The sequence below is a fragment of the Oryctolagus cuniculus genome, chromosome 10, assembly GCF_964237555.1.
Source record: "Oryctolagus cuniculus chromosome 10, mOryCun1.1, whole genome shotgun sequence".
Taxonomy (NCBI): Eukaryota; Metazoa; Chordata; class Mammalia; order Lagomorpha; family Leporidae; genus Oryctolagus; species Oryctolagus cuniculus.
Genome location: NC_091441.1, coordinates 89,537,527 through 89,564,793, shown reverse-complemented (window position 1 = coordinate 89,564,793; position 27,267 = coordinate 89,537,527). Strand labels below are relative to the sequence as shown.

The window sequence follows — 27,267 nt, the reverse complement described above, 5'->3', positions numbered from 1 at the left end:
TAGAATAATTCCTTTAAAAAGCAATTAATCATCATTTTGAAAAGGTCTTTGGTGAAGTGCATTTTCTGTCTTTACTTATAGGAGGCATTTTACTGGAAACGACTAACGTTTCTCCACTGGCTAACCTGCATTTACTCTCCCACCGTTTTCAACACTGATTGGGGGAAGGGAGTGGCAGAGAGAACAACTAGTGGAAACTTAGCACACTGAAGAGTGTTCCAACAAAGAGAATATGAATGCTGAAGAGTGAACAGTAAGCAGCTCATACAAAGAAGCACTTCAACTTTCCATCTGTCTTCTCCTTATTTCAACAAGTGATCCTTGTCTCCTGTCGGAAGGAGACTGAGAAAATCTTCCTGTTGCAGCATGACAGAGAACACGTTCCAAGGGCTCCTAACTTTTGGTGACATGTCTGCAACCCTAAATTAAACCAGGTTTTGCTATTTGCTGAGGCCATAAAAGCTAAACACTGGAGGAGTAAGAGTGAGTAAGGAACTCTAGACAGCCAAAAGCCTGATTTTAGAGATGTTTCCTAACTTCTTAGAAGACATGTTGACTTTTTTTGTGGTTTTGCAGAGAAGCCAGTAAAAATTATACTAAACTCATAAGCATCTTTCAAGCCTTTTTATTTCCCTAATTAAAAACTAAGCCACAGAAAACTACATTTTAACACTCTTTGGAAACTGGTATCAAATCAGTCTATCAGTTCAAAGAATTTTATTAGCCCAAATATCAAAAGTTTTCAATTTAAGATTTTTTTTCTTTTTAATCATTAGAAATCTCAAATATACAGAGAATTGTATAATGAATAATTTATACCTCTACCACCACCCACCATATTAGTTCAAAGCAAGCCCTAGACATTACTTAATTCTATGTCGTTAGGGAATTCCCTGTGCACGATTACGATCAAGTACTTCAGAATCTCCTAACCCTTTTCCCTCATACTTCAAAAGTTTCAAATCACTTGCTTGACTGGTAATAGGCAAATTACTAAGTTTGTACAACAGGGATAACACATATAAGATGCTCCCGTGACTAGGATCAACTTTATATCCTGTTCACTTCTTGTTAAAGCTGGCCACAGCCTCAGGAAGACCTGAAGCACAGCCTACCAGTTAGAGAAGACATAGGATGTGTCAGGGAATCCATGTGTATTTTTACTACTTCCAGCCATTGTTAAATATTTACAGTGATGCTCTTCTTCAACTAGAAGAATTGTCCATAGGAGAATGGATCCATATGGACACTGTTTTTTCTTTTCTAGTTCACAAAGAACAGACAATGGGTGGGCATTTGCTTAGCAGCTCTGTCAGTAATGAGCATATTTACATGCCATGTCAGAGTGCCTGGGTTTCATTCCTGGCACAAGCTCCTAATTCCAGCTTCTTGCTAAATGGGCACCCTGTGGGGAAATGGTGATGATTCAAGTGAGTTCCTGCCAGTTATGTGGGAGACTTGTATTGAATTCCTGCTCCCTTCATCTGCCCAGCTACCGCAGGCATTTGGGAAGGAACAGGAAGATGGGAGGACTTCTCTGTCTAGCAAAAATAAATAATATTATCTACATGAATAAGGTAATGTTAACCTATGTAAGTAAACAGATCAAACCATAACATTTCAGGAAACAAAACAAGGTGGAAAACCAAGTTTAGATAAGATGAAGATCTATAAAGATCTACCAAATCAAGATTCAGAAGAAACTAGGGCATTACTCCTTTTGTTAAATTCTATCAAGTAGAACAATGTTTCAAGACAAGAAATATCATCTTTACCTTCTATTACAGACGCTTCAATAGGAACAATGTGGTAAAATCTCCAAGTATTTTATTAATCCTAAATCATGCCAGTGATAAGATCTCCCACTAATATTGCATGCCCTTAAAGAAAATTATCAATTATAAGAAGGAAATAGGTTCATAAAACACAAACGTATTCTATCAATTTTAATTTGTGTTTCAAAGATAGCATTTGTGAGGTGAAAGTGATAACCACTACACTAAGGAAACTGCACTTCAAAGATCGCATTTGTTGCACGACCTTCTTTCTAGGTCAGAAAAATCACATCCAAAACCGAGGTCAGGTTTTTAGTATTGCTGTTCTGCAAAGCTTGGTCTTATTATTTCTTAGTCCTCCTCTATTCTGTGTTCACCCAAGCAATCCCAACCGCAATGGGTTTAAAGCAATTAAATCATTGCTAGCAAATTATACCCTATTCGTTGGCACTGTTTGCTTTTGTTGGTTCCCAAATCCATACAGACACCTTAATGACTGCCTCAGAAAAGTCCACCAATTAAAACAGGTTATGTCCAGGCTAGGCCTGTAATGCTTTCCAGCCAAGTAAATCCAGAACTGGTACAGGTTCAGCAAGGCTATGTTAGCACCAACATGAGTATTTGAAAAAAAAAAAAAATAACGTGTTAAGTGTATCTGTTGATTTCACCGATGTGAAGCCATGGGCCTGAAAAACCACTCAATTTTAAGTGGGAAAATCATACAATATAGCACTACAAAAAAATAAGAGCTCTTGCCAATTGAACATTGAGGAAGAAGTACATGAAACATCTTGCTTCAAACAATGAAGAAGCTTAACATCCCCAGGAAGAATTGGTAGCTGTAACTAAATTCCACTAAAAGCAGACATGCACAACTATTCTACACCACTATCTCCTTTAGATAAGGCAGAAGAATCAAAGCCCACAGTGAAGTCAAACTGAAGAGGACCTGAATTCAGTTTTTGATGTCATTCCTTTTCTGGATGTCGCTGTCTCAGAACTCTTATTTTTAAATAGGTTTTTCTCTTGTTATTTTTCTTTTATTCATGAAGCATCATTCTACTTTCCTCTCCTCCAAGCACCCTGGATCATACACTTAATTTCTTCTGTACATAAGTCACATAGAATACAACACCTACATTCCAAGTACATTATTTTATGATTTGATGAAAATAAATGGAGTTACAAATACACTTTTATGATTTTTTTGATTTTTTTTAATGCAAAGATTCCCAATCCGCCTACCAACTGAACTGTTTTGGTCATGAAACATTACCTTCGCAGCATGTGGTATGCCCATCAGCAGAAAAGTAGTAAAGAAGAACAGACCAACTTTATTTATTACATTTGCATTGCCTACAAAGCCATTTACTTAATGGATGAGTCTCATTAGCAGTCCAACCACAATATAAAGAATACAATGATGTGTTTCATAGGTTCATTAAAATAATATTTCAAAGGAGTCATTTAAAAAAAAGGAGCGGAAGAGTCAACAGACACTAAGTTGTCTGCAAATAAATGAGATGGAACCAACATGTTTTCAAGTAAGTTAAGAAACATGTTTACAAATATATTACAGTCATTAAAAAAGGAAGCATCAACTTAGCAAGCAGTAGCAGGACGATTACTCACGCAATTTGCTAAAACAAAAACTGTAACACTCTCACATCAACCATTAGTGTAGATTCAAAAGGCTGCAGGTACGGGAAAATGGGTCTTAAGAAGGGAAATTCTATCTATATCTTTGAGATGATTCTCCTCTTTGAGATAAAATGTAAAACATCCAATCCTGATTTTTGAGTCACCACTATTTTGTTATACTCTCTTTTGTGTTATTTATCTCAAATCTGGTTAAACTTTTGCTTAAAACTGTAAATCACATTAAACTGAAAAAATAATTCTGGAAAGCCAGGAGTTACATCAAGAAAAACTGCCTATTTTATACTCTTGCCTTCATGAAAGAGTTCTACAATGCCTTGGATCTGTAACCACACTTAAAGTTTGACAAATATTTGTTCAACAAATGAATTGAAGGGTGAATGAGTGAAAAAAGCAATTACTTAACCAAGGGGACTTTTTAGCTTAGGCTGTTAATTACTACCACTTGATCAATCTTCTTGACGTGGTATTTCCATCTTTAAGCAAAATAATAAAAAGCTTTATACAGTGATTTTCCAAAAAGTGTTGAAATATTTGCACATATAATAGTTTGAATTTTTACTGAACTCATATTAAAACAAAGACTTTCAAACGGACTACTTTTCGGATGTTTTTCACAAAGAAAACTAACCTGCTGACCAAAATAAAAACCACCGAGGCAAAGAAGATTCTCAGTTATTCAACAACTTTCATCCTTTGTGGGGCCTTAGAATTCCAAATCTAAAAAAAATACCAAGTCAGAAATGTGCAAACATACACCTGGAACCTGGAAACAAGTCATGGCACCCTTGGTCAGCACCTGCGGGAAGTAGTGAAAAGTAATCCCCTATAATTTCCCAGTGTTCTTCCACTATGCATTGTGTTTCAACTTTAGATGCTTGGCTTAACCAGGAGACCTGGTTTGCGAGAGGGAGGCAGAGGAAGCAGCTGAGCCATCTGGAGATAATATTTTTTTTACCTCAAGATTTACAGGATATGGGTTCCCCTTGCTGTGTGAACAAATAGATGCCCTGCCTGTGACAGACTCAAACCAGTTTAGGGGGCCAAGACTGACCTAGGCTGACCCACAGATCATTATACACTCATTTTAATACACTGGCATGATAAATGACACACCCACCAGCCACTAAGACAGGAATCATAACAACATTTAAGGAGTGAAAAGGGGTAGTACCTATATTTTGGGAAATTTCTACCTACTTCCCAGAATAAGCATGAATATTCCTCCCTCTTCTTACAATACACTTCCAATCAGGGGAGAGGGAGTGGGAAAGGGGAGGGTTGCGGGTGGTAGGGATGTCATGGTGGGGAAGCCATTGCAATCCATAAGCTGTACTTTGGAAATTTATATTCATTAAATAAAAGTTAAAAAAAAATACAATTCCAATCGATTAGGCTGTTTCTCTCCTTTCATTCAATGATCCATCTAACATTAAACACAATTCAGAGACTGGGCCACTCTTATCTAAGAAGGTCCTACTATGAGGATTGTATATCTTCATTTTCTCAACAAATTGCTTAGTGCTTGCTATTCACTCTTCTCCGCTTGGTTTCTGAATTCCATCTTGAAGTCAAGGAATGGACCCGAGTCCTGGATAGTCCTTGCTGTCTGTTGCCAGTTTGACCAATGAGATATTATAAATAGTCACAAGAAGAGACATGAAAAGCATTTGGGATTGTGCTCTCCTCCTCTGCCCTCAACAAGAGCACATGCCTACGCTAGCCTGCTAAAGGAAAGGAAGTATCAGGGGCACAGCTAAGTTATTCCAACCAATGACAGCCTCGATCAATCCCCAGGCAGCCTCCAGATCAGTAAGTGAACTTAGTCAACTTCAGCAGAGTTGGTATGTGATCCCAGCTGCCTCCAGACTAAAAAGAATAAACATTGACTGCTGTATGGCACTACCTGACAACCAACATATTCACATAGAAGTTTTGTATTTGGTAGTAAAATTTAGTCTCCAAAAAGAGGAGTAGATAGCATAAAGTCAAACTAATGCCACACTGTATTACAATTAATAAAGCATTATACAGTTGTTTTTTTAAAGAAAAAATTTAAGACTTTTATGGACAACCTCAAGTTTTAAGGATTGGAAGCTAATTTAACAAACACATCAAGTGCTGAATTCAGCCCACAACATGCTAATTGTCACCCTTGTTCTAGGTACTGATAGGGTTCCATGATTCCAAGTTGTTTACAGATTGTGTGAGATGACAGAAGTACATTAAAACAGTATCATGGGGTCGGTGCTGTGGCATAGTAGGTAAAGCCTGCAGTGCTAGCATCCCATATGGGCCCCAATTTGAGTCTCAGCTGCACCACTTCCGATCCACCTCTCTGCCATGGCCTGGGAAAGCAGTACAAGATGGCTCCAGTCCTTGGGCCCCTGCACCCACGTGGCAGACCCAGAGGAAGCTCCTAACTCCTCGCTTCAAATTGGCACAGCTCTGGCTGTTGCAGCCACCTGGGGAGTGAACCATCGGGTGGAAGACCTCTTTCTCTCTCTGCCTCTGCCTCTCTGTAATTCGGCCTTTCAAATAAATAAATAAATAAATAAATCTTAAAAAAAACTGTAATAGTCACACTTATCATGTGGACAATACAACATGTTTAGATTCCCAATCATATTCTAGCACCTAAATCTTGCATTATGCCTCAGAGATTAAAAAGTTGACCAGGAACCAGCATTTGGCCCTGCAGTTAAGATGCTGTTGGGGACACCATCATCTCTTATTGGGGTGGAATTGGCCATTGCCAGTTCCAGCTTCCTGGTAGTACACATCCTGAAACATAGTAGGTAGTAACAAGTACTTGGAGACCTATTACCCACATGCAAGACCTGCACTGATCCTGGCTCTCAACTTAAGCCTTGTGCAGCATTGCTATTGCAGACATCTAAAAATTAACCAGACACCTCTCTCTCCATTTCAAATAAACAAAAAATTTTAAAAGCTGACCATTCCCGGCAATCAAGGCTTATTATCTATTTTTAAATATCTAGCTGATATACTACCATATTTCGTAAGATTCATTGCAAGTTTAACTTTCTCTGGGGTTACTATACTTTAACAAAAATGCTTCCCAAGATAAACCATTCATTAATAAACTGAAGACTTCAGCAAACATCACTTCAGAAAACAACAAAGGACAATTCTAACATCAACATTTTATTTTAAATTTTATCACATGATTATATGTTTCACAGAAACAGCTGTCTAAAAAAAGGTGAAAACCTAATCCTGTTACTGAACATATAAGGTAACTTACTGGGAACCACCTACTTTTGTTGTATATATTTAGTGTTTCTTTCTCCCTTTTAGCTGTTACTTCCCTGAGGATAAGTCTAAGACTTCTGCTTTGTTGACAACTGTTTGTACGAGGACTTAAACTTAGATGATTCATTCCCTTACCTACACTAAGTCATGGGAGGCTGACTTCAGTGCAAGTACCCACACAGTTTCCAAGACTGCTGTAAACTGGAAAGCATGGGTTCTGCTACAAATGAAAATTAATTTCTACTACTAAGTCTAACCTAATTTTCTCTCAAGTTGCTGGAAAAATATATATATATTATATATGTCTATAATATATATATATAAATACAAGCACAAATAGAAATTTTTCCATGTTATCTCCAAAATTAAGAATGTCCCAGTTCTTTTTAAACCACTACAAAGAACAAATAAAATAACTGTTGAAGCATCTGTACTCTACCAGAGATGGTGTCATGTTTATTTCTGGTTACCAAAGATAAAAGGGGCTTAGTGGTGCCTCCTCGTGTTCCTTCTCCCTCTTCTTTGTATTTTAACTACAGTGCTACTTAGAGTGTATGGATTAAAAGTACTGCATTCCGGCCAGCGCCATGGCTCACTTGGCTAATCTTCTGCCTGCGGCGCCGGCACACCGGGTTCTAGTCCCAGTCAGGGCGCCGGATTCTTTCCCAGTTGTTCTTCTTCCAGGCCAGCTCTCTGCTGTGGCCCGGGAGTTCAGTGGAAGATAGCCCAGGTCCTTGGGCCCTGCACCTGCATGGGAGACTGGGAGAAGGCTCCTGGCTGCTGGCCTCAGATCAGCGCAGCACACTGGCTGCAACACGCGTGCTATGGCAGCCACTTGGGGAGTGAACCAACGGAAAAAGGAAGACCTTTCTCTGTCTCTCTCTCTCAACTGTCTAACTCTGCCTGTCAAAAAAAAAAAAAAAAAAAAAACAAAAAAAGTACTGCATTCCACAACCTATGTTTTCTTGGCCTGAGAAAAAAATATCAAGTGTGATGGACAAGTTACTTCCATGATCCTGCCTCCCTATACTCCTGAACTTGTGTATACTTCTTGCCTGTTGAGAATGAATGGGACCTGCAACTTGCTTCTCATCAATACAAAATGCAAAGATGGTAGAACGCTACGCCCATGATTACTCTATGTTCTGGAAGATTGTCTTGGTAGTAAACCTACTCTACAGTCTTTATCCGTCCTTTGCTGGTATTCAAGAAAATGTCATGATAACCACACTAAATGCATCTTTCCTTTTCACATTCTAATTAACAAAAGCTAAGTGCTGACCACTTGAATGATCAGAATGTTTGTTCAACAGATGCTGGTCTAAGAATTTTAGGAGCTAATCTCACACGAGGAAGGGATTTATGACCAACAGCCAAAGATAACCAACCTTCAAATCGAAGAAGACAACCTAAGTGGTTCAGAATGAGTTCAAGAGTCAACTCTAGACATCTACGTCACAATCTTCCCTAACCTCTTTCAACTCCCATTTATTAAAAAAGTCTTCCTGCAAACTTAAAAATTGGGAAAAGCACTTTCCCAACTGAAGATGTCTGCTTTGCCCACAAGATGCTGACCTCTTAAATATAACTGTTCCACTGCATCAGTTCTCAGCTCTGGTGAACTGCTTGTTGAGTGTGAAACAGCCCATGCCTATTTGTAAATGGTACCTAATTTTAGAGCAACAGAGAAATGAATTCTGTCAACAATGCAAGAGAGCTTGGAAGTTGATCTTTACCTAAGTCAAGCAACTAATAAGACCACAGTCCCATGTGAAACCTGGATTGCAGCCTGATAAGACCTTGAAGGCAAAAACCCAGCCAACCCACGTCTGAACTTAGAATTCTTATGTGTATTGTTTTGCATCACTAAATATTGGGTAATTTGTTACACAGCAATGGGAAACTAACACAAGGGTCCTGTTCCTAACTACCAACTATGTCACTAGGCACACTGTCCAGTTCAAGTGACATTAATATTTTATAGTAAAACTTTTTTCAATAAGGAAGCAATGCCTTGAATGACAGGCCAATGAAAGTTCCCTATCTCAGAGAAGACCAATATCTTGAGTTCTACAGTTGCTGGACAAAGGCAAAGAGAAGTCTAGTCTAACAGTTCATGCAGAAAAACGAGAAAGGTGCAATTTTCTCGCTCTGACTCATAATTCTGTCTAATAATAGAACAATCTGGATAGAGAAGGGCAGGGTTGGGGAAACAAGGACTGTGGAGACGGAGTTTTTTCATCACCTGTCATCTTTCACAGTTACACAGAAAAATTTAGTGTTTCTACAGATGAAAGCAAAGGTGAGGGGCTGGCACTACGGCATAGGAGATAAAGCAACCACCTGCAATGCCTGCATCCTGTATGGGCACTGGTTCAAGTCCTGGCTGCTCCACTTCTGATCCAGCTCTCTGCTATGGCCTGGGAAAGCGGTACAAGATGGACCAAGTCCTTGGGCCCCTGCACCTGCATGGGAGGCCTGGAAGAAGCTCCAGGATTCGGATCGGCACAGCTCTAGTCATTGTTGTCACTTGGGGAGTGAACCTGTGGATGGAAGATTCTCTCTCTCTCTGCAACTCTGCCTTTCAAATAAATAAATAAATCTTAAAAAAAAAAAAAAGCAAAGGTAAACTAAATGGTATTACTGGTAATAAGCTAAGAACTACAACATGATGTAGTTAGGAGAGCCAGATGAAAATTCCTGTAGAATCCTCATACTACTACTCTTCCAGGGGTATTTGAAAGTCTACAGAACCTAGTTTAGTACTCAGAGTTGACAAGGCAAATAACTACTCACATTTGTCATCCCCTGAAGATATCTTTCTTACTTCCTAGCACAACAAATCCATTTGTAGATGTCTACAAAACCCATGCATTTTCATTCCTTAACAGTCCTATATCTAGCTAACTACCGCACCTTCTAAAGATTTGCTGGTCAGCATTTTCTTTTCCTCTTTAAAGACTGATTTATTTATTTGAATGTCAGAGTTACACAAAGAGAGAAGGAGATGCAGAGAGAGAGAGAGACAGAGACAGAGACAGAGACACAGAGAAAGACAGAGAGAGAAGTCTTCCATCCGCTGGCTCGCTCCCCAAAAGGCTACAGTGGCTGGAGCTGTGCTGATCTGAAGCCAGGAGCCAGGAACTTCTTCTGGGTCTCCCACATGGGCGCAGGGGCCCAGGGACTTGGGCCATCTTCTACTGCTCTCCCAGACCATAGCAGAGAATTGGATCAGAAGTGGAGCAGCCAGGACTTGAACGGGTGCCCATATGGAATGGCGGCACTGCAGGTGGTGGCTTTTCTGCTTCGCCACTGTGCTGGCCCCATTGGGCAGCCTTTTCTCCAGGATACTGTCCTAGGTCAAGTTGTCCTTCCTCACTGCTTCCCTAACACCCTATGTAACCCCTTAATGTCACCTCCTGCCTTGCATTATTAGTACCTCTTTAGGTGATTATCTTAGCCAATAGAGTAACTGCTATTAGATATCAGGAACCATGACTCTCATTGTTCTATTTCTAGCACTCAGGGGAATGTCTTGCCCATAGAAGGATTTCAGTAAATGCTAAGTACAAAATAAATGCAGTGTGCACCTGAGACTGTAGAAGAGCTAAGAGAAGCTCCTCAACTATGAAGCAACAATATGCTTGTATTATGTAGGCAAAAAATAAAATACTGAAAGCTTTTAAGCAGTAAATCTGTTAGTGGTGAGCCTGAGGCAGGCATCTTCAAAGGTAAAAGATTGACACAGACCAATAGGAAACTAAATATTTTACAAACCAACACATGTTAAAACTGGAAGAAATATCATAGGTACCCACCATACTCAGATGTTAATTTTTTTACATTTCTTCAAGCAGAAGATGTATTTTTTTTATCAACTCGTGTTTAATTATGATTTTTTTTCTGAAAGCATTTATTCTTAGGTCTTTGTTAACCTAGTTTTATCAAGTGGCAGAAATAAAGGGAACTCCTACCTACCAAGTTCCCTTGGGTACAACGACCCCTCACCCTCAGTGATGGAGATTCTATCCTCATTCATGCCGATAAAGCTTTGCTTTACAGATGAACAGTCCTGGTTTGTACGGTCATCAGCTCTTAATATATCAATGATTTAACATGATAAACCTGAAATCATTTTCCGTGAGGAAACTTCAAGGTGACCTGAACATCATCTGACCACTTCCATTATGTCCCCTTCTTCAGAGACTATCTGTTCTTTCTGAAAGATGAGAATGCAGACATAGCTGCTAAACCACCACCCTCTTTCCTTTCTACACCCACTTCTTTCTTTAGCTCTTAAATGTCAAATCAACCATGATGGTGGTTATTTATTTATTAATTCAGTTTCTCAGGCCTGGTCATTAAAAGCTTAACTGCTTGGAGGATTATTACAAATTGTCCAAGGTAAACTATGAATTGAGTGCTTGAACAATTACAGGATCTACTGAAAAATCTTAAGACTGAGAAGTGCCCAAAAGAGCTTTTCGTCATTCCCCCAAACACAAAGAACCTGAATGCCAGCTTCAGATATTTCCTACACCACCTCCTCTGGGTAAGTCTAACTTAGTATCACTCTTCTTTGTTCAATCAATGCAAAAAAAAAAAAAAAAAAAAAAAAAAAAAAACAAACAAACAAACAAAAAAAACAAATTAACCAAGAATATTGCTCGGCTTAACAGCTTTAATCAAACAAAAAAGTATGCCCTTTTTTGTTTTCCAGACACATGACATTTTGCAAAAGAGCTTTAACATAAAAACAAGTTACAATTTAATAATAAGGTCAACTCTTCAGAAATGAGATGAGCAAAGAGAAACATGCAATTCAACATAAAAACACATTAAAGTGGTTGAAAAGCAAATGAAAACAAAAGGGCAATCTTAATAAAAAATCAAATTAAAATGAGATGTTGTATTCACCAATAAAATTGCAGAGTCTTAAAAATTATAATTAGAAGTATACAAAGAAATAGATATTCTCACAGCAACGGTGGGCTCAATATAAGGTATAGCAAAAACCTTAGCACTCCTAACTGCTGTTCTAAGGCCACCAGAAAACATACCAAACACCAAAAATTAAAGTTTTTTTTTTTTAACATGCAAACATCACTTTTATTGACAGCTTCACAAGACACAGACAGACAACAACAGCGTGTACAGACAGGTTAATATTCCTCGCCCTCATCCTCTCCCTCGGCACTGTCTGCTCCAACCTCCTCGTAATCCTTCTCCAGGGCAGCCATGTCCTCACGAGCTTCAGAAAACTCTCCCTCCTCCACGCCCTCCCCCACGTAGCAGTGAACAAAGGCATGCTTGGCATACATCAGGTCAAACTTGTGGTTCAGGCAAGCCCAGGCCTCGGCCACGGCTGTGGTGTTGTTAGCATGAATACAGCTCGCTGCACCTTGGCCAGGTCTCCACCAGGCACCACCGTGGGAGGCTGGTAGTTAACGCCAACCTTGAAGCCAGTGGGGCACCAATCCACAAACTGGATGCTGCGCTTAGTCTTGATGGTGACGATGGCAGCATTGACATCTTTGGGAACCACGTCGCCACGGTACAGCAGGCAGCAAGCCATGTATTTACCATGGCGAGGGTCACATATCACCATCTGGTTGGCTGGCTTAAAGCAGGCATTGGTGATCTCTGCTACAGAAAGCTGCTTGTGGTAGGCTTTCTCAGCAGAGATGACGGGGGCATACGTGGCCAGAGGGAAGTGGATGCGGGGGTAGGGCAGCAGGTTGGTCTGGAATTCTGTCAGATCAACATTCAGGGCTCCATCAAACCGCAGGAAAGCCGTGATGGAGGACACGATCTGGCTAATAAGGCGGTTCAGGTTAGTGTAGGTGGGGCACTCGATATCGAGGTTTCTGTGACAGATGTCATAGATGGCCTCATTGTCTACCATGAAGGCACAATCAGAGTGCTCCAGGGTGGTGTGGGTGGTGAGGATGGAGTTGTAGGGCTCCACCACAGCTGTGGAAACCTGGGGGGGGTGGCTAGATGGAGAACTCCAGCTTGGACTTCTTGCCGTAATCGACAGAGAGGCGTTCCATCAGCAGGGAGGTGAACCCAGAACCAGTTTCCCCACCAAAGCTGTGGAAAACCAAGAAGCCCTGCAGGCCCATGCACTGGTCAGCCAGCTCGCGAATTCGGTCCAGGACGAGGTCAATGATCTCCTTGCCAATGGTGTAGTGCCCGCGGGCATAGTTATTGGCAGCATCTTCCTTGCCCGTGATGAGCTGCTCGGGGTGGAAGAGCTAGCGGTAGGTGCCAGTGCGAACTTCATCAATGACCATGGGCTCCAGGTCTACAAACATGGCCCTGGGCACGTGCTTGCCAGCGCCCGTCTCACTGAAGAAGGTGTTGAAGGAGTCATCTCCTCCCCCAATGGTCTTGTCACTTGGCATCTGGCCATCGGGCTGGATGCCGTGTTCCAGGCAATAGAGCTCCCAGCAGGCATTGCTGATCTGGACACCAGTCTGGCCGACGTGGATGGAGATGCACTCATGCATGATGGGGCTTTGCAAGGACGTGCGCACTGCAGGAGGTGAGGGACGGTGACAAGGGCTCCCACTGACAGACCAGCAAAGAGTCCGGGGGAGAAGTACTGCAGGAAAGGTTTTTTTGACAGGTGGGGGAAATCTGACAAGCTGGAGGGAGATGACGGGACAATAAAAGAGCACATGTCCAAGAAGAAGGTGCTATTATACTCTTGCATGGGGTAGGGAAATAGGAGCATTAGGGTGGGGGTAGAGCTGCCATTTTGATTGGACTGTTTGGTCACCTAGCATGTAGTGAGCCAGGCTGGGCTTAAGACCGAAGCTTACTGTGCAAGATGGTGACAGGGCCAGAGCTAAGATGGCGTCTGGGGCTTAGAGGGCACCACAGATGAGACTCTACCATTTTACTAACAACTGTACTTTGTAGAACTCAAAAAAAACCATATATATCCAGAGATTTACATAGTAGTAATTTTCTATGATGATGATGAGGTACAGAGTCTAAGTCTTCCACAACAAAGGACTGGCAATAACAAAAACAACAAACACAACTGCTAAAATGAAGTATGTTATGAATACGCACATTTTTTAAGTTATATGTGATATACTCACAGCATATTTAGTGGAAAAGCAGCAGGCACCAAACATAATTTAAAATGTAATCACATTTTCATTTTCACAAGTATGCAAATGTATGGTAAGAAAAAAGTATCCACAATAAAATGGTATTTGTTATCTTTGAAAAGTTAACTTATCAATGACTTACTTTCTTCTTTCTATTCCTACTCTCAACTTTCCCCACCCATAAAAGCCTGGCCCATCCTATCAGTAAAAAAACTAAGACACAAGATTTGCAGGTCTCAGTACTCTACTAAGTATACAGTATTAACATCTCTTTAGATTCTGATATAGGATGATTTGGTAGACTCATGCCAATCCAAAATTCCAAGTATCCCATTTCTATAAGCATCAATTAAAATGCTGCTACACAGAATGTAAAGAGGTAGCAAATAAATAGTTATCAGAAGAAGAATCAAATACCAGTTAAGTCACTTTTAATAAAATTTATTCCAATAACTGGCCATGTCAAAGAGCAAAAGTTCAAGTCATTTAGCATTACTGGTAGGATGACATTACCACTGAGTGGGAAGATCACATATATGTCTCTATTAAAGTAATTTACTCTTTTTTGAAGGTCAGTGGATATATAGGCCCTCGAATTAATTGACAACAGTGGGGGCTGGACCATTTTGAAGCCAGGAGTTTGGAAATCACTCTCAGTTTCTCACCTGGGTGACAGGGACCCAAGTATTTGAGGCATCAAATATACTCTGCTGCATCCCAGAATGTGTATTAGCAGGAAAAGGGAATTGGTATGAATCCAGGCACTCCCAAATGGAATGTGGATGTCCTGAAAGGCATCTTAACTGCTACTCCAAATGTCCACTCCAGTCCAGTTGTGTACAACTGATATCTAAGTCTTTTCAACTCTATTAACTATATGGATACATAATTAGCTTAACTGAATAACCGGTGTGCCTCATTCTTTTCATTCTTTTTATTTGTTACTTTATTAGTGAACATAAAAGTGGACTCAACTTTGATAGCAACACTGGTGAGGAAGGGGAAGATGGCCCCTTTTCCCTTTTCAGTCCTGGGGTTGCACAATTGCTTATATTGAACATCCTCACTACATTTATGCTTTAAGTATAAATCAGTTGTCTACAGTCTAGGGCTTCAAAGAATCTGTAAGCATCAATCTTTTAAATCTGTAATGATTTAGACTGTCTGCACTTGTTAATAATTCAACCAAACAAAATAATGGTACATTAGTCATTTTGCATGTCAGATGAAATACGCACACATGGTATGTAGTGGTTATTTGTTCTCAAAGAATTTTGTTGACAATCTCCACCTACTTGTCGTGTAACAATGGAACAAAATGGTAGCGCTAATCATCCAGAATCAAGTTCCACTTCTCAATTTACAAGCTTTCTTTTGATTCTACGAATTCTTAGCTGTCATGGACTTAGGAAATTATTACTGTCATCAATAGGAAGATTATTTTACTGGTGCAGATGGCTGTCCTTTTATAGGCCAACTTAATGACTTGTTCTTATCTAATCTGTCATCTGTTATTTAGTTGCAGTTATGAACTTTTTGGGTTTCCTATCAATCAATTTTCCATGTTTACTAAACAGATGGCTTTATTTTAAAAAAGCAAAGCAAGAAAATGACACTAAATGACAAAAAAATTCAAAAGGCTATGTACGCTTTTTAATGTGTCTAGATGAAGTTTAAAACTTGCTATTAAAAAACTAAACTTCAAGCCAAAGTGAAATAGCTTTTCAAACTCAATGGACATGCAAAGAAACAATCAGTAGCAGCTGTCGACAAGAACGAATTACTTCAAAAATAGGGATAGGTTTTCTTCCAATTTTTATGGCAAACATTTAAAAAACTTGTCCTGATAACTAGAGATGACAAATGTCCACTGATAGAGATCAGCAATTCTGACACACCATGTTAAAATTCACAGGTGTATCTCCTTTGTTTATTGTTTGTAATCTTTTTTAGAGTATATAATTAAATAAATCCTTCCATTTAGTGAAAACTGATCCTTTGTCATCTTTATGATTTTATTTAATCACTGGATTATTTTCAAATTGACACTCAAATTCAAGAAACATAATGATAAACAAAAGGGGTTTGTATCAGTGCATTAAAATTCCAGAAACAATAGTTGGCATTGTGCCATGGGAGGGCACTATAGTTAACAATTCCCCAGAGAAAGACTTGATAGTTATAAGAAACTTAGATATATTATCATTAAATAATCTTGTATCCCACTGATGACACTACATGAAGATTCTGTGTGTGTATATCCAAGGAGGGATTTTTACATGCAAAGTTGGTGTTTGCTTCATTAGTCCCTTATAAGGCTACATAGAAGACATAGCACATTCGTGTATCCATTCTGATAGACATAAATATTCCAGGGACAGTTCCCAGCCAAACTGAAGAGATCACTTTGACTTCATGATACCTAATTAACAAAAATCAAGAAAATTTACCTCCCAAATGTAATGCTGCTCTGAGTATTCAAATACCTTTTCCTAATTCTGTACCAGCCCATACCCCCTTTGATGCTTAAACATCACTTGTCTTAATTTAACCTGCAGGGGGGTGGGGGTGGGGACTAAGAACAGAAGATTCTGGTGTTAATCAAGTCGACTTTGATCTCTTCTTGACACATTATGACATGTCAGAGCCCTCCCGATAGGTCCATTTTCATGAATCCTGTAATTGTCTTTCCCCAATGTGTATCAGTCACACAGGCAAAAATCCCAATGTGAAAGAATTTTACACACTAGTTTTTCTACTAGAGGCCAATAAAACCCAACAGCAAGGGGACACACAAGACATTACAGAGATCTTCTGACGCAATTCAGAGAAAGCAGGGATGAACAGCAATGATTCAAACATGAGGACATTCAAGGAATTTTTGCTCTAAGAAAATGGAAGACCCTTGTTCTGGACAAAGAATTCAAATGTGCAAATTTGAACGTTTTCTACTATTACTATCTGTCCCTTCTATTTTATTTGGATACTGGGCTTCTCAGAGCTTATACTAGAATTTTCAACCTTAATATTCATAACCACATCTTAACAATTAAATAAGTCAAAATACTCCATAGTGACAGAAGTTGAAGAGGGAAGGGGCCAGAAGCAATCACGGAAGTTCTTCAGAAGGTAAAATTAGAGGGGCCCATGAAACATAAATGCAACTGGAAGAGTGGAAAAGGAAAAAGCAAAGAGTGATAAGAGAATTCCTGAGAGCAGACAGTGGTGACAACAGGGATCATTTCACAGTTATCATTTCTACACGAAGTTTGTTTTGGTAAAAGAGAAAAACCCAAGTGTTTGGGAGACCTGGGTTTTCTGTGTTTTTATGTGACCTTTGGCAAGACTTCCAATTACACTGGAGAATCACTTTGACTATCAAGAAAATTAAAGGAATGATACATATCATGTGAAGCAAGTACAGAGTGAATACAGCAATATTTAGTAGGTTGCAAACTCTTTTATCGTCCCTCATCAGGACAGAAGTCCGTTTTTTTTTTGTTTTTTTTTTTGTTTTTTTTTTTTTTTTTACTTTATGGTCATAAACAAAATTCACATTTTCCCACAAGCTTCCTCTCTCAACCATCTCAGTCTTATCAAGAGAGCCAGCTTGTCTCCACTGACCTAGGTTTGCAGCTTCCTAATGATCGCTGTGTCAATTTCTCCTTCAAAATGTATGTCCATCAAATCATATCCTGAAAAATATAACTACTCATTTCGACCTCTTTATCTCTGTAGTGTCAGTCAAAACTCAAATCTAAAGTCTGAATATTTGCAAAAGCCTTCCTCCTGACATGTGAGATTCTGTTTTCCTCTCAGCAATTCATCCTGTATCCCACTGCTTTGTTTATCTTAGAATACTGGCACAATATGCCCTGACAATGGTTCTCTGTCCCTACTATTCAGTTACTCATTAAGCCATTCATTCAATGAACAGTGACTAGATACACACAGAAATCAACTACTGTCACATGTATTTGAGATGCAAAAGTGAAAAAAGCAAAGCCATGACATTCAGAGTCCAATGAGGAGAAGCAAGATTTTAACTCATTGTTACAAAGCAAAGAGAGAAATGCAGAAACTTTGCAGGATGCATGGAGTAACATCTCACAGAGATGGTTCTGTACCCAGGCAGCAAGAGTGGTGTTTGTCAAGCAAAAAAGTTGAGAGGGGCACTCTTTTCCTCTCCTAAAGTAAAGTACCAAAGCAAAAAGAAACAAAACAATGACATAAAAGATTAATTCCCCTCCCCCGTGGAAGCAGTTAAACTGATTCATTGCGAAAGTGTGCAACTGAGTAATTAGCCACAATGCAGCAATTCCCCTGCATTTGATCAACCAAGCAAAACAAATGAGTTCTTTACTGAAGATGCAACAAAAATAAAGACAAGTTTCTTTGAGTGGCTATCTTGTCAATTATGAAAATTAAAATGGAAGAGATTCAGGAATGAAGTCATTGATACTATACTGTTCAGAATTAGCACAGAAGTCTCAATGGCAGGTACCTCAGAACTTAATCCATTTGAAACAAATATTGCCATCACAACTTCTGCTGACTCCCATCAACACTGAAGGAGTCTTGGCCCATCTGAGGGAAGGAGCTTTAAAACACCCTCTCGTCTCTCTTCATCAATCTATTCATGGGAAAGATGAATTTCGAAGGCTATTCTATTCCAGATGTCATTTTAAAAAATTCCTTCCTCCATTGTTAAGCAAGTGCCACAAGTCAACTGAAGAACTGCAGTAGCTCAACAAACTGCGCCCCCATCTCTCGCCATGATGTCGTGAGTCTGTGGTCAACTCAATTTAAAACTGAGTAGCTGGATGGGGCTGGCGCTGTGGTGCAGTGGGTTAAAGCCCTGGCCTGAAGTGCCGGCATCACATATGGATGCTGGTTCTAGTCCCGGCTGCTCCTCTTCCAATCCAGCTCTCTGCTATGGCCTGGGAAAGCAGTAAAGGATGGCCCAGGTCCTTGGGCCCCTGCATCCGTGTGGGAGACCTAGAGGAAGCTCCTGGCTCCTGATTGGTGCAGCTCCAGCCATTGCGGCCATCTGGGGAGTGAGCCAGTGGATGGAAGACCTCTCTCTGTGTTTCTACCTCTCTCTGTAACTCTGTCTTTCAAATAAGTGAAATAAATCTTTTAAAAAAAATTAGTAGTTGGAAGCATGTCAAACACAAAGGCTTCTTTGTTCAGATTTTGGAGGTGACAATAGTTTAATATCATTTGGGGGTTAAATTAATTTTTTCATGTTTTATTTTTAAAATCACTATTTCATACATATCTATTTGAGAGGCAGACACACACACACAGGTCTCTCTGGCATTGATTCACCCCCAAAATGCCTGAAATAGCCAGGCTTGGGCCAGACCGAAACCTAGCTTTGAGAACTCTGCCTTGGTAAAGAATGTAGGTAGATGGGTATATTTATTTCTCTGGTTCCTCCCTGAGAAGTCACCTTGGTTACTATTCTCTCAAGAGAAGCTCTTCTCTCCATCTCTCTCTTTTGCAGTCCCCGTAACTGCTACTTGCCTGGTCTTTTTAGGTGAAAGGGTGCCACTAACTTGGCTGTGACTAATCCCAGTTTATCCATCTTCTACGTTTCCCCTAGACACATTCTACAACTTTGTAATTTGACCCAGTAAACTCTTCAACTTAGCCTGATATTAATATACTTTCTGGTTTCAGTTGGGACCCTGAAAAGTAGAGACTCCCAAATAATGCCTTTGGTCTAGGACTAACAAAACACATGTGTTCTCCAAACATCCCCTGCTTTTCAACAACTGTCTGCATACTCCATCCCACTTCCACATGGTGAACTTCTCTGCCTTTATGACTTGTCCTTCCTTGATTCCTCCCTAAAGGGAAAGTAACAGAATGCTTCTGTCATCCTCTATAAGCATGCACAACTTTTTAAAAAAGACTTAGGTTTATAAAAGGCAAGTGACAGAAATAGCAAGGAGGGAGGGGCCAAGGACAGAGAGACAGGAGACCTTCCATCCACTCATTGGTTCCCCTCCAAATGGCTGCAACGATCAGGGCTGGGCCAGGTCCAAGCCAGGAGCCAGATTTCTGGGTCTCCAACATGAACAGTAGGGCCCAAGTACTAGGGCCATCTTCTGCTGCTCTCCCAGGAACGTTAGTAGGGAGCAGGATGAGAAGTGGAGCAACAGTGACTTGGAATGGCACTACAATATGGGAAGCCAGCATTGCAAGCTGTGATATAAACCATGGTACCACAATGCCAGCCTGGCATCTACAACAAAATGTATTATACACATATACAAATTGGACAGGTCTAGCATGTACAACTATACTGGCCATCATTACATAAAAAATGTCACCAAGTGGTTAAATAAGTTCATTTTTATGCTCAACAGTGTTTTTATTCAATTACACCATCAAATCAACTATTACAGGCATTCCTTTTAACAACATAGATGGTCACATTTATCTAGAATAATAATTTTAATGTATCAACTTGACTGGGCTAAGGGATGCCCAAGAACTTGAAAACATTATTTTTGGGTTTATCTGTCAGAGTTTTTCCAGAAGAAATTAAGCATATGATTTGTTGAGTAAAACAGATGTGCCTCCCCAGTGTAGATGGCCATCAGCCTACCCACAGAAGGACTCCATAGAAAAACGTGAGGCAACATCTGTTTGCTTACTGGGCTTGAGCTCAAACGCTTATCTTCTGCCCTAGGTCACGGTTATCCTTGGCCATATGGCCTTTGGACTCAGATTTTATTACAGGACTGGCTTTCCTCCTTTTCTAGCTTACAGATAGCTGATCAAGGGACTTCTTGACCACACTTGTCAATCTCTCTAATAAATTTCCTGTTGGTTCTGTTTCTCTGGAGAACCCTAATGCAGCAGTAATCACAGCTGAAACTGGGATAAATTTACATAATCCAAATCCAAGAAACATTTAACATTGATTTATCAAAACTACGTGAACAGGAGAGACAAAGTAATTAACAAGAAATGTTTGGAATGCACGCTCACAGGTTACATTCTTCCTTTAATAACTTGATTTATTGAAAAAAAATGCATGCTTAAGCTTTGAAAAATGAAAACTTCAGTAGTTCATTGTCATAGTTTTAAATTCTGTCACTATTCTCTTTTTAAAGTTATCTTGAAACTACATACATATAATACATAAAATAATAACTGACTGAAGTATACCTAAATAGCTTAATGACTCATTAAAAAAAACCTTTTTTTTCTATTACATCACATTTCTTCCCCTACCACTAATATATTGCTTACCCGGTTATTTTCAAAGGAGGGTGAATTATTATCATAATCCCCTTCTGTTCTTAGGATTTAGGATCTTATCTTATTCAGAGCAGAACATCTAGTATATTTCCTGTGTACTTCCAATGATTTAAAAGTGTTGTCAGTTCCTAAGATCTTTGATTATGAGTACTCAGTCAACCCGTAATCTATTATTTTTAAATTATTTGACTCAGTGAATGTTTAGTAACTTCACTTAATTCACTACTGATGTAACTGTGGAAGTGTTTTCCTCTTCTCACAAAAGTACATTATAAATTATATTTGATTAACAGCTTAATCCACGCAGCATGCAATGTTCATAGATGCTTATGCCTCTTTGAAAGATACACAGTATTTAAAAATCATTTTGCCTCCATTTAATAACCACAGCTCTGATGTTTGAAAGAAAACATGTGCCTAATTATAACAATATGGCAAAGATTCATTTGCCAATATAAAAATTTTGCTTTCTATTATTCAAATATTCAAGAAACACTGCAAACCACCTCTTTATAGAGAGCTAACTTTTTCTAAGCAGACGCTAACTTCAGGTACTGTACACTATGCTAAGCCTTCTTCATACAATGTCTCACATCACCTTGTAGCAACATAAATACACGAGGTCAGAAAGGCTAATGGACTAGCTAAGGATCTCACAATTAAACAAGTGACTGGCTTTTTATCCCATGTTCTTGCCTTTGTAGTATGCTGTCTACTTGGGCAGGTTGTTGCCAAACTTATATCAAGTGAAAATATCCATATGAATGACACAACTTGAGATTGTTTTTTGTCCCATTATAGAGAATTGAGAGGATCAGGGGAGAGAGAGTTGTAGAAGTCCATTATCACTGATTTTTATCACCAAAGAGGACATACAAAATGAACTCAACTTTCCTCTGGCAATATGAAATGCTAAGACACTGCACTGGCCCTTGCATTTGCATTGTCAAAGGTTCAGTGTTGTTAGCATATCATCTTCAGTTCTTTTCAATTAAGTCAGATCATATTCCTGCCTGGACATGCAGCACCCAGACTAATAGCTTCAATTCTCCAGGGTCTAGTTCTCAATCAGGACTCAGTTCCCTAGGATCAAATGGTTAGTGTTCCTCAACGTTGCCAAGATTATTTCCTGAAAAGGATTGAAGGAACATTCCATTTCAGTGCATTTTGCGGGGAATACACTGTGTTTTTGTTTTGACAGGCAGAGTTAGACAGTGAGAGAGAGAGAGACAGAAAGGTCTTCCTTCTATTGGTTCACTCCCCAGATGGCCGCTATAGCTGGCGCGCTGTGCGGATCCGAAGGCAGGAGCCAGGTGCTTCTTCCTGGTCTCCCATGCAGGTGCAGGGTCCAAGCACTTGGGCCATCCTCCACTGCACTCCCGGGCCACAGCAGAGAGCTAGACTGGGAGAGGAGCAACCAGGACAGAACCTGGTGCCCCAACCGGAACTAGAACCCAGGGTGCTGGCGCCGCAGGCGGAGGATTAGCCTAGTGAGCCACAGCGCTGGCATGAATACATTGTTTTCATTGAAGGAGAACCCTGTGAATTTGCTCCTAATATGTTGGAAATTATAAGCAAACTCTTATCCTCAAACATGATAGTGGGGAAAACTCAAAAAAAAAATCTGAGAGCAACAAATAAACCTCTTAGCTTAGTTTTAGCCAAAAGATCTGATATATTTGAAACACTTGTTACATTTGTGAACAAACTTGCTAGATTATGAAAAAATTATAATTAGCCATTTGAAATCATTATTTCACCATTTGTTGCTGTAAGAAATAAGTGTGTGTGTTTTTTTGTTTGTTTTTTTTTTTTTTTTTTTGACAGGCAGAGTGGACAGTGAGGAGACACAGAGAGAAAGGTCTTCCTTTGCCGTTGGTTCACCCTCCAATGGCCGCCACGGCCGGCACACCTTGCTGATCCAATGGCAGGAGCCAGGTACTTATCCTGGTCTCCCATGGGGTGCAGGGCCCAAGTACTTGGGCCATCCTCCACTGCACTCCCGGGCCACAGCAGAGAGCTAGACTGGGAGAGGAGCAACCGGGACAGAATCCGGCGCCCCGACAGGGACTAGAACCCGGTGTGCCGGCGCCGCAAGGCGGGGAGGATTAGCCTAGTGAGCCGCGGCACCGGCCAAGAAATAAGTGTTTTTTCAGTAGCTGAATTAAAAGCTACACAAGGTGAAACACAGATTTTACAATGAGAAAGTCTTGACAAATGTATACACGCATGAAATCAAGACTCCATCACCCTAGGAGGCTCTCCAAACACATTTCCAGTCAAGTCTGACCTTGTCCTTGGAAGACGCTTTTCTGAGTTCTATCACTATGGCTAAGTTGTCTAAGTTCCAGAAACTAATATAAATGTAATGAGAGTATGTACTCTTTGGTGTTTTATTTCTTTCACTTATTTATGGCATTCACCACCCATCGTCTGGCATATGTCACAAGTTGTTGTTCTTACTGGTGAATAGTATCCCATACAGGCACCAATTTGAGTCTTGGCTGCTCCACTCTGATCCCAGTTCCTGCTAATGGCCTAAGAAAGCAATGGTGGATGACCCAAGTTCTTGGGTCCCTGCATCCCTGAGAGAGACCTGGAGGAAGCCCTTGGTTTCTCATCAGCCTAGTTCCACCCACTGTGGCCAACTGGGGAGTGAAGAAGCCAAAGGAAGACCTTTCTCTGTCTCTCCCTCTGTATATCTGCCTCTTAAAAAAAAAAAAAAAAAAAAAAAAAAAAAAAAAAAAAAAAAACAGTTATTGTTAGTCTGTCTCCTCACTCACCAAACTTTGTACATTCAAAAAAGTTGTCATCTGCATTAACTTTATGGATATTTGCTTGAATTTACAACATTTTTGGCCAACACTCAAAATGACTTATGTGAACTGAAGCCCAATTCAGTAGAATTTGAGGACAAGCAAGTAATTCAGATGTGAGAACTGAAATAAATACAGATTTCATCTCCATAGTCTTTCAAGAACTAATCGCTGTGGGTTTTTCTTCATCATATCCCAGTTCTCCTTCAATGAAATTACCTACTCCTAAGACTTTCATTAGTGTTAATTCACTGAAGATTTCCAAATGAACATGACAGTGTCAAACGTCCCCAAGAGCTGAAGCATCCACCAAGAAATTCATCTCGAACCTAACACCTCCCAAACAGAATTCCTCTTCTTCCCACAGAAACCAGCACCTCCCCTGAAGCTTCACTCTGGCTCCAAGGTGGGTCTCATTACCTGGAAGTGGGCTCATATCCATCCTCTCGTGCACACTTTCATCCATCTAATACATTCATAAATCTCAGTAGATTGCTTTTCACATTATTTCTGACATGTGTTCCTTCATTTCCAATCTCTGGACTCCAGGGCACATTTTCTCATTGCTCATAAATTCCTACAGTTTCTTACCTCCTCTGTGGTCACAACACTGCTTCTAACAGCTGTTCTCAAAATACCCATTTGATTCTATCTTTTTCCTGATCTGAAATACTCCAAAGAATATCCAGAAAAGAACGTCTACGTTATTTTGCAGTTTCTCAAACTTGGAAATCCCTCTTCTCCGTGATAATTTCTATTACATAGATACTAAAGCAGTGGAAGTTGTTAGGATATAGCACAGAGTACAAGAACTCAGCCCTTTGCACAAGTTTGGCCATGTGTAGACTCAATCCATACTCATCAATGGATCCAGGTGAAATATTTCCTCTGAACTCCTAAGAATAAATAACGTTGTTCTTCTGGCTTCAATTTTATCCTGTTGATTTTTACCATGGGACATTTGAAATGACCCATTTGTCCTCTGTAAATTTCTTTTGGGGCGGGAGTGGAATGAATGTATCTTTGTTCTCCTGTGATCTAGCACGATACTTCACCCACAGGGTATGCCCAGTAAATGCTTTGTGATAGATGAGCGTAACAAAAACATTAGCTCTGTTCAAGCAGGAGGGAACACTGGAACTGCTACGAGAGTCAATCCTGAAGCTCGGGTATTGCCACTGGGTGTGACTGAAGCTATTGCAATCAACGTCAGCATGTCAACCCGCACTTAAAAATCAAGAAAGAGCACCTAGTCACTTTTATGACCAGCTACTGTCTGGATTTTTTCCTTTCCTTATTTCAACCGTGGACTAAAATTATCTGATCTTTCCAACTTTGAGAGCCAGAGAGAGGAATCAAGACAGCTGCTATCCAAATGTCTCTCAACAGCCAGCTGGGCTGGGAGAAGGGGGAGAAACAGGAGCTCAATCCAGGTCTCTCACATGTGTGGTAGGGACACAATTATTTGAGCCATTATTTCCCTAATCCAAGGGTCCAGAGACACTGGCAAGAAGGTGGAATCTGGAGCCAGAGCTGGGAATCAAACCCAGGTGCTTTGGGGTGAGCAAGGACAAATACTTACCCCTAATTTATGGGACCTTAATCCCTTTATAGCAGATATATTTAATCACTGTGATAATTCTTTGACAATAAATTATTTTCCAGTACTTATTTTTTTTAATATTTTTTATTTATTTATTTGACAGGCAGAGTTACAGACAGTGAGAGAGAGAGAGACAGAGAGAAAGGTCTTCCCTCTGCTGGTTCACTCCCCAAATGGCCACCATGGCCAGCGCTGTGCCGATCCGAATCCAGGAGCCAGACACCCCCTCGCCTCCTTCCAATTCCCACGTGGGTGCAGGAGCCCAAGCACTTGGGCCATCCTCCACTGCCATCCCAGGCCACAGCAGAGAGCCGGACTGGAAGAGGAGCAGCCGGGACTAGAACCCTACGCCCATATGGGATGCTGGCGCCGCAGGCGGAGGATCAACCGAGCAAGCCACGGCACCAGCCCCTCCAGTACTTATCTCAAGGCATTTGAACTGGTAATCTAAGAGCCAAAATCTAATCAAGTGATTGTCTATTAATAAATCACCACTTTAAAAATTAACTTCCACATCCCCTAGCCTCAATCTTATCTCTTGTTCTAACACTTATTTTAATAAGCAGAAAGCCATGGGACATTCTGTTCTAGGGGACTGTCCCATTGTACCCTCGCGCTGGCAGATCAAGTGCTATGGCTTGCAAAAACAGGGAGTCCACACCAGCATGACAGATGTCTTGCCAAGTGCTCCTGGTAGGTATTTCATAAGTGAACGGGTAATGATGCCAATAGCATTAACTGTCGTCATGAGCTAATGAGCACTTACGATATGTGAAACACCATGTCACTTTCATGACAACCTTGGAACAAGCATCTTGGTGTGTCTTTCCACACTTGAGGCGACGTTGAGGTACTGAGCATCATAAAACACCACAAACCTCCAGTGACACGGCCCCAGTGCTGTTACCACCTTCTTCTTTCAGAATTAACTTCCAGTTCAGAGCATATGACTAGACTGTCCCTAGCATTGTTTCCAGTTTTACTCCTCCACAATTTGAAGCAAATTATATTAGAATCACTTTGTGAGGGAGACAAAGATGGTACTTTATAATAAAATATCCATTAGAGATGCATTTGTTTGCATACCAAACGTCCTCCAAGAAACAAGGATTAAATCAAAGCAATCCAAAGTAGCTAGAAGCACACAAACTACGTTCTGTCTCCATCATGATTTTTACCTAATAAGATGTAATTGGTACAAAATCCCTGCTTGTGTTTTTCAATCTTGATGGAAGTAAAAGCAAGAATAATTTCTACTATCAAAGTTACTTGTCTCTATGATTTAACTGAAGAAAATTATTTTAACTGAACACAACTACTAAAGGACAATATAAAAAATACTCAGGGAATGAATACTGACAAGTTGATGATAAGGCCATTGGCAAGGAAGCAGCATGGTGGGGCAGTGAATGAGGGAGAGAAACTAATAACCAGTTATTTGTGAACTTAACTTTATTTTAGGTGTTTCTTAGTCAAATGTAGCTTTCTGTACCTAACTAATTATAATTCTGATTTGTTTTCCCAACAGGATCCTTATCATTATATGAAAATTGGCAAGGTCCTGATAGTAATACCTTTCTAGTTTTTTTAATAAAGATTTTAGTTTTATTTATTTAAGAGGCAGAGGTACAGACAGAGGGAGAGATGGAAAGAGATATTCCACCCACTGGCTCACTCCCCAAATGCAGCAACAGCCAGAGCTGAGCAGATCCAAAGCCAGGAGCCTGGAGATTCTT

General features: G+C 40.1%; 1 protein-coding gene and 1 pseudogene across 16 annotated transcripts in view; both read right to left on the bottom strand.

The window, feature by feature from the left end:
* The window catches only part of FHIT (fragile histidine triad diadenosine triphosphatase), a 1,583,000-nt gene that overhangs the window by 677,257 nt on the left and 878,476 nt on the right, over positions 1-27,267 (bottom strand). The window lies entirely within an intron of this gene.
* Positions 7,638-22,889, bottom strand: LOC127492422 (tubulin alpha-1C chain-like; annotated as a pseudogene).